Source organism: Lathamus discolor, chromosome 5 (assembly GCF_037157495.1).
Source record: "Lathamus discolor isolate bLatDis1 chromosome 5, bLatDis1.hap1, whole genome shotgun sequence".
NCBI lineage: Eukaryota > Metazoa > Chordata > Aves > Psittaciformes > Psittacidae > Lathamus > Lathamus discolor.
The window spans coordinates 73,030,716-73,040,510 of NC_088888.1; the positions used below are offsets into that span (position 1 = coordinate 73,030,716).

The 9,795-nt window shown below is 38.5% G+C and overlaps 1 long non-coding RNA gene across 1 annotated transcript; it reads right to left on the reverse strand.

Moving 5' to 3' along the window:
- Positions 1-6,044: 6,044 nt before the first annotated feature.
- On the reverse strand, positions 6,045-9,202 carry LOC136014378 (uncharacterized). The gene is made up of 3 exons (XR_010612671.1): positions 8,770-9,202; positions 8,348-8,392; positions 6,045-6,968 (listed from the first exon to the last, which is right to left on the reverse strand). It is a non-coding gene; the product is annotated as an uncharacterized LOC136014378 (long non-coding RNA).
- Between the last annotated feature and the right edge of the window lie 593 nt (positions 9,203-9,795).

A 9,795-nucleotide genomic window follows, 5' to 3' on the forward strand; every position in this document is an offset into this window, starting at 1 on the left:
AGCAGGGTTAGCCTTTGGAAGGTGATTTGGTTAAGCCTTTAGTAGCATTGATCCAGACAAGTAGCACAATGACTGTGTTTTAGCGTATTTCAGGCAGACCTGGTGTTGTGGGTTGGGTTGACCTTCGCTGGATGCCAGGTGCCTCCAAGCCATTCTATTATTTCCCTCCTCAGCAGGACAGAATGGGATGGGGGGGGGGGGGGGGGGGGGAGGAGAGAGCGCAAAGGAATAAAATAAGACGAAAAAAACCTTGTGGAACAAAATAAAAGCAATTTAATAAAGCAAAAGCAAAGGCCAGGCATGGAAGCAAAGGAAAACAAGATTTATTCTCTACTTCCCATCAGCAGATGATGTCCAACCACCTCCTGGAAAGTAGAGCTTCAGTATACATAAGTGGTTGCTCCAGAAGAGACACATCATAATAAACTAATGTCCCCCCTCCTCCTCCTTTCTCTTAGCTTTTATTACTGAGCAGTCATCATAGATTATGGAATATCCCTTTGATCAGTTTGAGTCAGATGTCCTGGCTTGCCTAGCCCATCCTGCTGGTGAGGGGGGGATGTTGGAGATACAGTCTTGATGCTGTGGGAGCACTGTTCAGCAGTAGCCAAAGCGCAGGTGTGTTACCAACAGAAAGCACAGCACTATGAAAGAAATTAACTCCTTCTGAGCCAGACTTACTACGGCTTGTTAATCTCTTCCTACACTGCATTAGCATATTTTCTGAGTACGAGTTAAGTTTTGGCTTGGTATGTGACCAGCATAAACACCCATCTCTTAAAAGGGGATGGTTGAGTGAAGCTTCTAGAGTGAGCTTCTGGCAACCTCCCAGTAGGGTGTTGTTATTCCCAGTGTGGTCTACCTTTAATCCAGACCTTAATTTCTGCTAAACACCTGCTTTCCACAGGTTGGACTTGTACAAGGGGATTCATAAACATTCATAGCAAAATGATCATGAAAATTTTGAACTAGAAATAATCCTCAGAAATTCATTTTGACTGCTCTACTAAATTTGAACCGTAGGTTTTTCTCTGCTGCAAGAATGTGAAAGCTGCAGAGGGCTGTGCTCAGAAAGCTGTCCTACAGAAGATCTTTTCTGATCCACTGGCAGTCTGTCATCTCTATTTACATGGTGTTTTGCATCAGTAGAGGAAATCCCACATCTAAAACTATGGTTTAAACACCACCATATTGCAATGAAAAAATACAGTTCTTTGCTTAATCAGATACAACCTAGTAACATTTTTGAGCCCAGAGAAAAGCCCCTCAGAATGAAGCACTTAATATTGATACGACCTGAACTTTTAAAACTTATTGCAGTCCTTTGGTATCAGAAAGGCACTGTGTGTTAAATTCTCATCCTCCCTTTGGAGTACAGCATCACTGGGTACAGCAAAGGTCACCAAAGCTTTTCAGGCCCAGTTGCAGAAAAGTTACATGTGTCTGCCTCACTAATCTGACTCTTTCTGCCTAATTTCTATGACTATCACCCATCTATCACTCCATGTCTGCTGACACAACAACATTGCCACCATGAGTAGCAAAACTGATCTGCCCAGTTCTCATTTTGATAGATGCTTGTGAAAGGACGTGCCACATCACCATTTCTTCGGTTAATCACATTTGCATTGTTAAGCACACTAGTCTTCTGATAGTAGAGATAATACAAACAATTTTCAGGGAGAAGAGTTTCCTTCAAACAGATATATAGAAACTTGTTATTTTGGAAGGATCAGAATGGTTTATATTCAGCTCTTTGAAAGCAACAAAAATAAAATGTGGCAAAGACTGAAATGTATTCATGAAACATTTGGCACTAGAGAGTCTACATTTTTCATCAGAAAAGTAATTTCATAAAACTCTATTTTCCAAGAGATTCATTTGCTTGAGCATTTAGAGGCCATAGAAATATATCATTTTATTGTTATCAATTATAGTGATAGTCCAAAAGCTAAAAGGTCATTTTCCGAAAAGCAGGTCTAAATGAGAAATTCAATTCATTTTTGACAATGTAAGTTGGCTAATTCTGTTGAACATTGATCTAACTTGAAACATGGAATCACAGCCACACCAAAAAAAAAAAAAAATTAAAAAATTAAAAAATACACAAGTGTATTTTAAGTGTTTAACATCAACTAACCAAAGAGGAATAGAATCATAAATGAGGTAGCTGCAAAATGCTCTAAAAGATCCCTAGCAGGAAACAAACATGATGAAGAACATACTCAAAATGAGATCATCTTCCCTAGCTCAGGGCACAAAGTTGCCTGTTATTTCTAACTTTGACCATTAACCATTACAATACAGAGCCAGAACCTAGACACGCTGAAATTAGCAGTGTCTCCCACTCAGCAGCCCATTTTCTGATTTCTAGGGTATGTTTTGTACTGAAGCCTGGCTCTCTAATTCACTTTACCATCTGGCAATCTATCGAGGACAGCACCAAGAAACTATAAAAAGCTAAGACAGGCACCATGCCTTCTTAAAATGTCAGTTGGGGTGGAGCTGTTAAACATATTCCACTTCCAAGCCATCCCTCTTCCTTGGGAAGGATTCTGTGATAAAACAGGTTTGTACTTTCTGAATTCTGTTACATCATCAAAATAAAGTAAAGGAAATAGGACAAAACTAGGAAATAGACTCAAATATGTAAGCAATTATCAATCTGTAGAATGGTGTGTTACAAAAGAAGTGCAAAGAGGTATGGGGTTTTTTCTGTCGTTACTGACTTCTGCAAGTAATTACCAAAAGAAGAGGAAAACTGTCTCCGTAAATAAGCATGCATAAAACAAGTAGAAAAATAAACTATGCAATGTCAGCACTTCAATCTGAATAGCATGGTTTGGAGTTTTCATGCCGCCAAATTAATGTATCCTTGGAATATGCAATAAATTAAGAACTCCTTAAAAAGTGCTGCGTCCAACAATTTGGAATGCTGCATTGCATTATTTTATCCTTATAGATTAAAATAAAATATCATAGAACTACACTAAAGAAATCAGCAGTAGCACAGATACAAGTGATCATGATTTGCTTCTGTTTGTTATATATAATCAGAATTAAGTCCAGACCAGTAATATGTATACTTGATGGATTGGAAGAGCCAATTTTGCAAAGCTGAAAACAATTATGAGCTAAATCAGTTGGGAGAAAGAAATTAGACAGGAAATGTGGATAATAACTGGAAAGTGTTTGAAAACATTTTACCAGAGGTTTTTAAAAAACAATGAAAGCTCGGTTAGCCTAAATGTTGACTTGCATAAGAGGGAAAACAGCTACATAAATCAAAATAATTGTGAAGAAAAAAAAAGGTCTTTATTAGAAATCATGAGTATTAGACAGAAGAACTTCAGAAAATTGATGAGGATGGAAGCAAGAAGTGAGCTTTTTCATCGGAGTTAAGGATAACAAGAAAGATTTTTGTTCTTGACTACACAGAAGTGTAGCCATGTCAATAATATATGCAAAAATCTGCATGTTCTGTGAATAAACTTGATCTCTGAAATAAAAAACAGACAAAATCATTTCTGTCATAAGAAGACAATACAATGTTGTTCATTCCAGCAGTAAATCAGGGGAATGTTAAATAACAAATTAAATCAGCAGGCCTACATAATTTACAACCAAAAGCTTTACAAAAGCTGGATGAAGAAATTTCAAAACCATGAATATTCCTTTTTGGTAAGTCTGAGAACACTGAGGAACTCCCAGTGGGCAGCAAGAAAAAGCCAACATCTTTTTTTAAAGTTATATGTGCAACCCAGACAATTACAACAATTTCAGCCTAAGCTGAGAGGATAAAATAATGCAAAAGCTAATGGAGAACTAATTTAGCAAAACATTAAAGGTGTGTAAGGCAATAATGCTAAGCAGAAAGTTTTAACAGACGCAAAACTTTCTCATAAGTCTTCCTGAAAAACTCAGCATTTTTACTGGTTTTAGGATGTAAAGAAAGCCAAATGTAGCTAGGCACGTATAAGACAAGATGGGCCAACAAACCATGGTCCTTCCAAGTCTGCAAGTAACTTGTGGACAAAAACAGCAAAACTGCAAAGGCATCAGAAAGATTCAGTGTCTGGCAAGGCCCATGCAGATGTGAATAACCCTCCATGCAGAACAAAACACGTTTGAAAAGTGGGTCATATGTCTTTTGCAGCAACACCTTTTAAGTCCCCGGAAGCTGAAAATGTGTCTGTTTGTAAGCCTGTTTCTTAATTTCAAATGTCCTTTTTCCATACTGGTATTCAAGCAAGATTTACCTCGCACAGAAGCAGTAGAGGAAAGCTTAAGAAAAGCTTAAGTGAGCCTGGTGCTCTCAGGAGCATCCAGCATGAAAAGATTTTCCATATTAATACAATTCTGAAAGGGTAAACCAACTCCTAACCAGGTAACCCAGCTAATAACTGGGACAACTTGCTAACTGGTTAGGGTTAACTATGTGTAACATTGCCATTGATTTATGACTGTCAGGTTCATAGGTTATTTAGATTGTTCAATTTAGCACTTTTCCACAGGTTTCAATTGAACATTTTGAATCAGGTGTTCAATGGATTGATCGATATTAAGTACAATAGGTCTCTGTACAGCTCCATAAACAAAGTTGATTTTTATAGCCTTGGTATGATTTAAACCTTTAACACTTTAAAACATTCTGCAGCACTCTTGCCATGTAACCATATGCTTCTCTTCATTTTCCTTAATTCACATCAGATTGTGACTTTGCAACATGCAGGGCAATAAAACCTGCTGTGTGCCTAGAGGGCCTGATTCTGCAAATGTGTATGCATGACACTGCATGCAGGTAAATAACTCCTTTGATCCCAGTGAGGCTATTCACATATATAACCCTGTTAGGGTGAATTAGTTGTAAGGGGGCTGACATTTGAATACTGAGCTTTGTGGTTAACAAGAGCTTTCATAGCATTCAGTGGCCATAGGGAGAGGTAGCTTTCATTTGTTCAATGTGATTTGTGTGACTTGCACAATTTTCCCTCATGTTAAATGCCCTCCTTCCCTAAAAAACAGGCTCATATGTCCACCTTTGCAGGCTGCTCCAGCTTGTGACTGTACACATCAGACGGAGCTGGGTAGAGGACTGCTCATGTCCATCTGCCAGCTAAATCTGATGGCTCATTCAGGGGGAAGATGAATGTCCAGAGAGGAGTGAAATGCAGATGCAACCTGAAGGGTTGCCAGTCTGTAGAGCCTCACTGGATGGCAAACTATCAGTCTGCACAATAACATTTGAGTGAACCCACCAGACACATCATCCCTTGTTGCATGATCTGCCCCATTGTTTCCTTAGAAATTAGCAAATATGATGCTTTGAAAGGTCTGGAGTATGAAAACCTCAAATCAGGTTTGGGAAAATACCTCTTTCTCACTGCTGCATGGTGTGCAGATGGGGGAGCAAGCAAAGCTCCTCTCTTCTGAAACCAGGGTTACTCTCCTGAAGGAGCTGAAAAGGAAAGGGATACCCTCTCTTTCCTAAGCACCATGGCACTGACCCACTGTTCACACATACACACCCATTACATTGTTCTTGAGTAAGTGCTGCTGGTTTGGCTGACCTTTGCTTGAGATTTCTCTACAACAGAGAGAGTCCATCTGACTAAATACCCCTCAGGCATGTGAAAAGCTTGTAGGGATAACTGATGCAGTCAGCACATGGAAGAATTTACTGTCTTACCCTGAGGTAAAAAGCAGATCCTCCTTAAGCACTTAAATAACTACAAATGTTTTCAACTCGGTGTTGGTATAAAATAATAATAAAAATAACCAGTCCTTTTTCTTAAAAAAAAAAAAAAATGCAGGAAGGGAAGGGAAGGGAAAGGAAGGAAAGGGAAGGGATAGCTCTCTGAGCCATCACCAGGATACAGCTTTCATCTCACACACTAAAAAAGCATAGAAAATGTGAAGCTGTTGCAAATGTCTTAAAGAGCAAGTTAAATGATTACCACAGACTTTTATCTTTACCACAGATCTTTTAATGTCTATTGGGCTGAGTGTCACAGACTACACACATTTATGCATTTAATGCAGCTTTAAATAGTATACATAAATGTATGTCATTGAGCAGTGACAAGCGAATCAGACAAGTATTTTTACCTACATAAATATCCTCCTGTGTTGCTGTTCCACCTTGAAAAAATGTCATATTCAGCATCCCAGGCCCTAGGCCCTGAGCACCTTCCTTTGGCATCAGTCTATGTGGATCAGTCTCCCTGAGCAAAGAAGCTTTTCAGAAGAGGTCAAGTTCATCTCTGGTTTCAGAGGCTATATTTTGAAGAAACAGCTTGCTTACATTCTTACACTAACAGAACCTGTGACAAAGAAATGAACCATATTTTGATTTATTCAAGAAGCTGAGGATTATGCTGACTATTCCCTGATACATTATAAGGAGATATGCTTATTTTCATAAATAATGTAGTTGTGTAAAACTGTACCAAGTAAAAGACTCCCATCTCTTAGCCATCAGATCCAGAAACAGCTACAATTTAACAAACTGAAAATGAAAAATGAACTTTTTTTTATGAAACTATCCTCATAAAAATAATATCTTATTATGACAAGTTGCTGTAACAGAGCTGTGGCATTAATAGAACTGTGTGTGTGGAATGAGCTTTTACCTGAAATGTTATTCAGTAAATGAAAAGAATCATTAAAATATATTACAAGCTATTACTAGAACAATCCCTCCAAGTAATTTTTATATTGCCATCTTCTTCTTTTAAAAACTCATTGTAAATTTCAAGGGAAAGAGGCCAGACAATTGAGAAACAGCTCAGTATCATGAGGAAAGAAGATAGTTCTGCTGATGACTTTAAAGCCTGTAAAACTGCAATCAGCAGCCTGGGTGAGGTCTGGTGTAGCCCATCAAGCACTGTAAGGCTGGACAGCTGAGTCACACATCTACAAAACTGCAGGTCACGCTGGATCTTCTCATGGCAAAAGCAATGTTCACTCTGTCAGAGAAGGAGAGCTTAGATCATGATGGTGTAGTCATTTTATCATTGCTAATGTCGTCAACTTGCTTGGAGCAAGTTAGGATGCTCTTTCTAGAGCTACATTTACACAGGGGCTGCATTTGTGTAGTGTTTTAGCACAGTGAGCATCACTTCAGCTCTTAGAGATTCCCATGACAGGGGGTTGGAACTAGGTGATCTTTAAGGTCCCTTCCGACTCAAACCATTCTACGATTCTATGATCAAAGACACTGTATTTCTGCTACTAATGATGATGATCATGCATATGTTGCTTTTCACTCAGGAAAACGTTGCTACATTGTCACTAAAAGCAGAAACAGATGGAAAAGAGACAGAGAAATTTCCACATTCTCTGATTTGAATACACATCGTACAGAAAGTTGTTTGCACACTCCCCATTATACTTCTGCTAAGCAGCGCATAGGCAAAGGTAATGTATTAGAGTCACTGGCATTTTATTTATGTTTTTAGCACAGAATTTACCTGAAAACAATCATATCTATGTTTCATTTCTTAGCATACTGCAGTGTTCTAATTGAACTTTTAAAATCAAAACCGCCCTAATAAAATATTTTAAGTTTATATTGATGAATATTTACTAATCTAAAATTCACTAGGCCCTTTAGGAGCTTTTGTACAAAACAGCTTCACATCCTCAACTTCATATGGTTGATCATTAAGTTAATTTTTCATTGTTCAGCCATGTCCTTAAAAAAAACCAACAAAACCATCAACTAAATGCTAGGACAGCCTGTGTCCAGACGGTAATTGTGAAGTTCTCTTTTTGAAACTCTTCGTTATTAAGGCACCACTGATAAAAAGTAACTGTCCTACAACATCTCAAATCTACTGACGTCTGTTACAAATTTCCCCTTTTTGGACTGGAACGAAAGACTCAGCGCTGCACTTCAAGGAACTGAATTCCATAGCCAGGCAGCTTAATTTGCCAGCTCACTTGATCCATAAAACATGGTCATAGTCCACACATGGACCATATTACAGGCATTTCAAAGGTGAATGAAAAAGAGCAGTCTAGTGAATAAAGAGCATAGGATGAAGCCATATCCTGCAAAGCTTTTTCTAAAGTATCTGGTCTTAAAATTAACCCACCACTGTACCAAATGGTCTCAGACAGATACAAAATGATCCATATTCAAGCACAAGCAAGGACAGCTCTGTAGAAACTCAGTGCAATAGAAAGACCTTTGCTCTAGAAAAAGTGGTATTTTGTGAAAGAAAATGAAACATTAGCATTTAGACATAGACAAAACAGCCTGGGATGAAAACCTGCTTTAAGTTCATGGCAGCTTCATGCAGAAAACAGAGAGAAAACTGAAAAGTCTGTTTTAATTACTTACCAGAATGCTGAAAAATCAGAGAAGCTCACTTTATAATGGCATTTTCTGGAAAACAAATATATTCCTAATTAAAAAACAATTGCCGCATAAAAACATTCCAGACAATTTCAGCTAGAAAAGTCAGCAGCAACTCACAGTTAAAATCAAGAAATATGAAGTTACATACTACTGCTTTATGAATAGCATTGAAAAGGTTTGAGAAAATAAGGTATTGCTAATAAGGCTGCACCTGCCAGAAAACTATTCTAGATCACTGGCAGAGAGCTGGATACACAAGAGCCACAATCCTGAACTCAGGTCAGCTGTTTATTAAGAGAAGGATTGTTTTGAGAAGTGTATAGAAAATGAATTGATTAAGTTTCTGTAAGAATATCTCAGTCCTTGTTTCACACACATATTGCCTCCTGCAATGGAAATGTTACCTTTTCTTGTATACAGTGGTGCAGAGAGCTCAAGGATGGTAATAAATATCAAGCCGATGTTTCTCTTAGAGGATGACTTTCCAAATGTGGACAGGCAACCATATGCACATGCACTAATCAAGCTTTCTTCTTTCCACAGAAGGCTGCTTAGAAAAATAGATGGTAGTAGGATTTGTGCTATGTTGCTTAGGGAATAGGGAACAGATGGAGAAAATTTAATTCCCAGAGCCTATGGCTGCTAGGGGATTTCCCCATGCCACTTAAGTCTTTGAAATAAGGGAAGAAAGTTTCCCAAACCACAAAAAGCTAAATTTTACTCCTGACTAACTTTTTCATTTATTAAAAAAAACTCTCATTCCTCAGAGAAAATATTTATCTGCAGCAGATATAACAACTGCCCCAGATCTGCACAGCAATCCCATGATATACGCTATGGCTGTCCTGTCCTGACAATTTTCTTCTTTAGCTAAACCACAAAATGATGGGATGCCAGCCACAAGAGAGCATTATTATTCTGGTGCCTGGCACTTACATGTGGAGAATATTAACTAATCCCTTCTTATTGATTAATTGCACCTTTTCCCATTAGGAAAATGGTTGGGTTATGAATTCCTGCTGAATGGGACAAGCAAGAGCCACACAGGGCTTGTAAATTACCCAGCTTGCAGGGGCTTCAGTGGCTGTGCAACTGTACAGATGTGGAGCACAGTAGAAGTTAATTCTGTTGTTAGTCACGTGAACAGAAACACATAGACAGTGTTTCCTTGAAGAAAACAAACCTACTTTGGTCATGATAAATAAAGTTATTATTGTTGACAGTTGGCTGCTGGCTTGAAGCGTCTCACTTGAACCCAGGAAAGACAACAGGACTTGGTAAGACAGTTGAGGAGTCACCAGCAGAAAGACATCAGACAAGTGTGGCTGTCCTGAGGTGATAGGGAGATGTGTAGGGACATAGCAGTCCACTCTGACTAGCTCCCGCCAGGCAGGGCTGCTGTTTTCACTGTGAGCAACTGCAAATGCAAA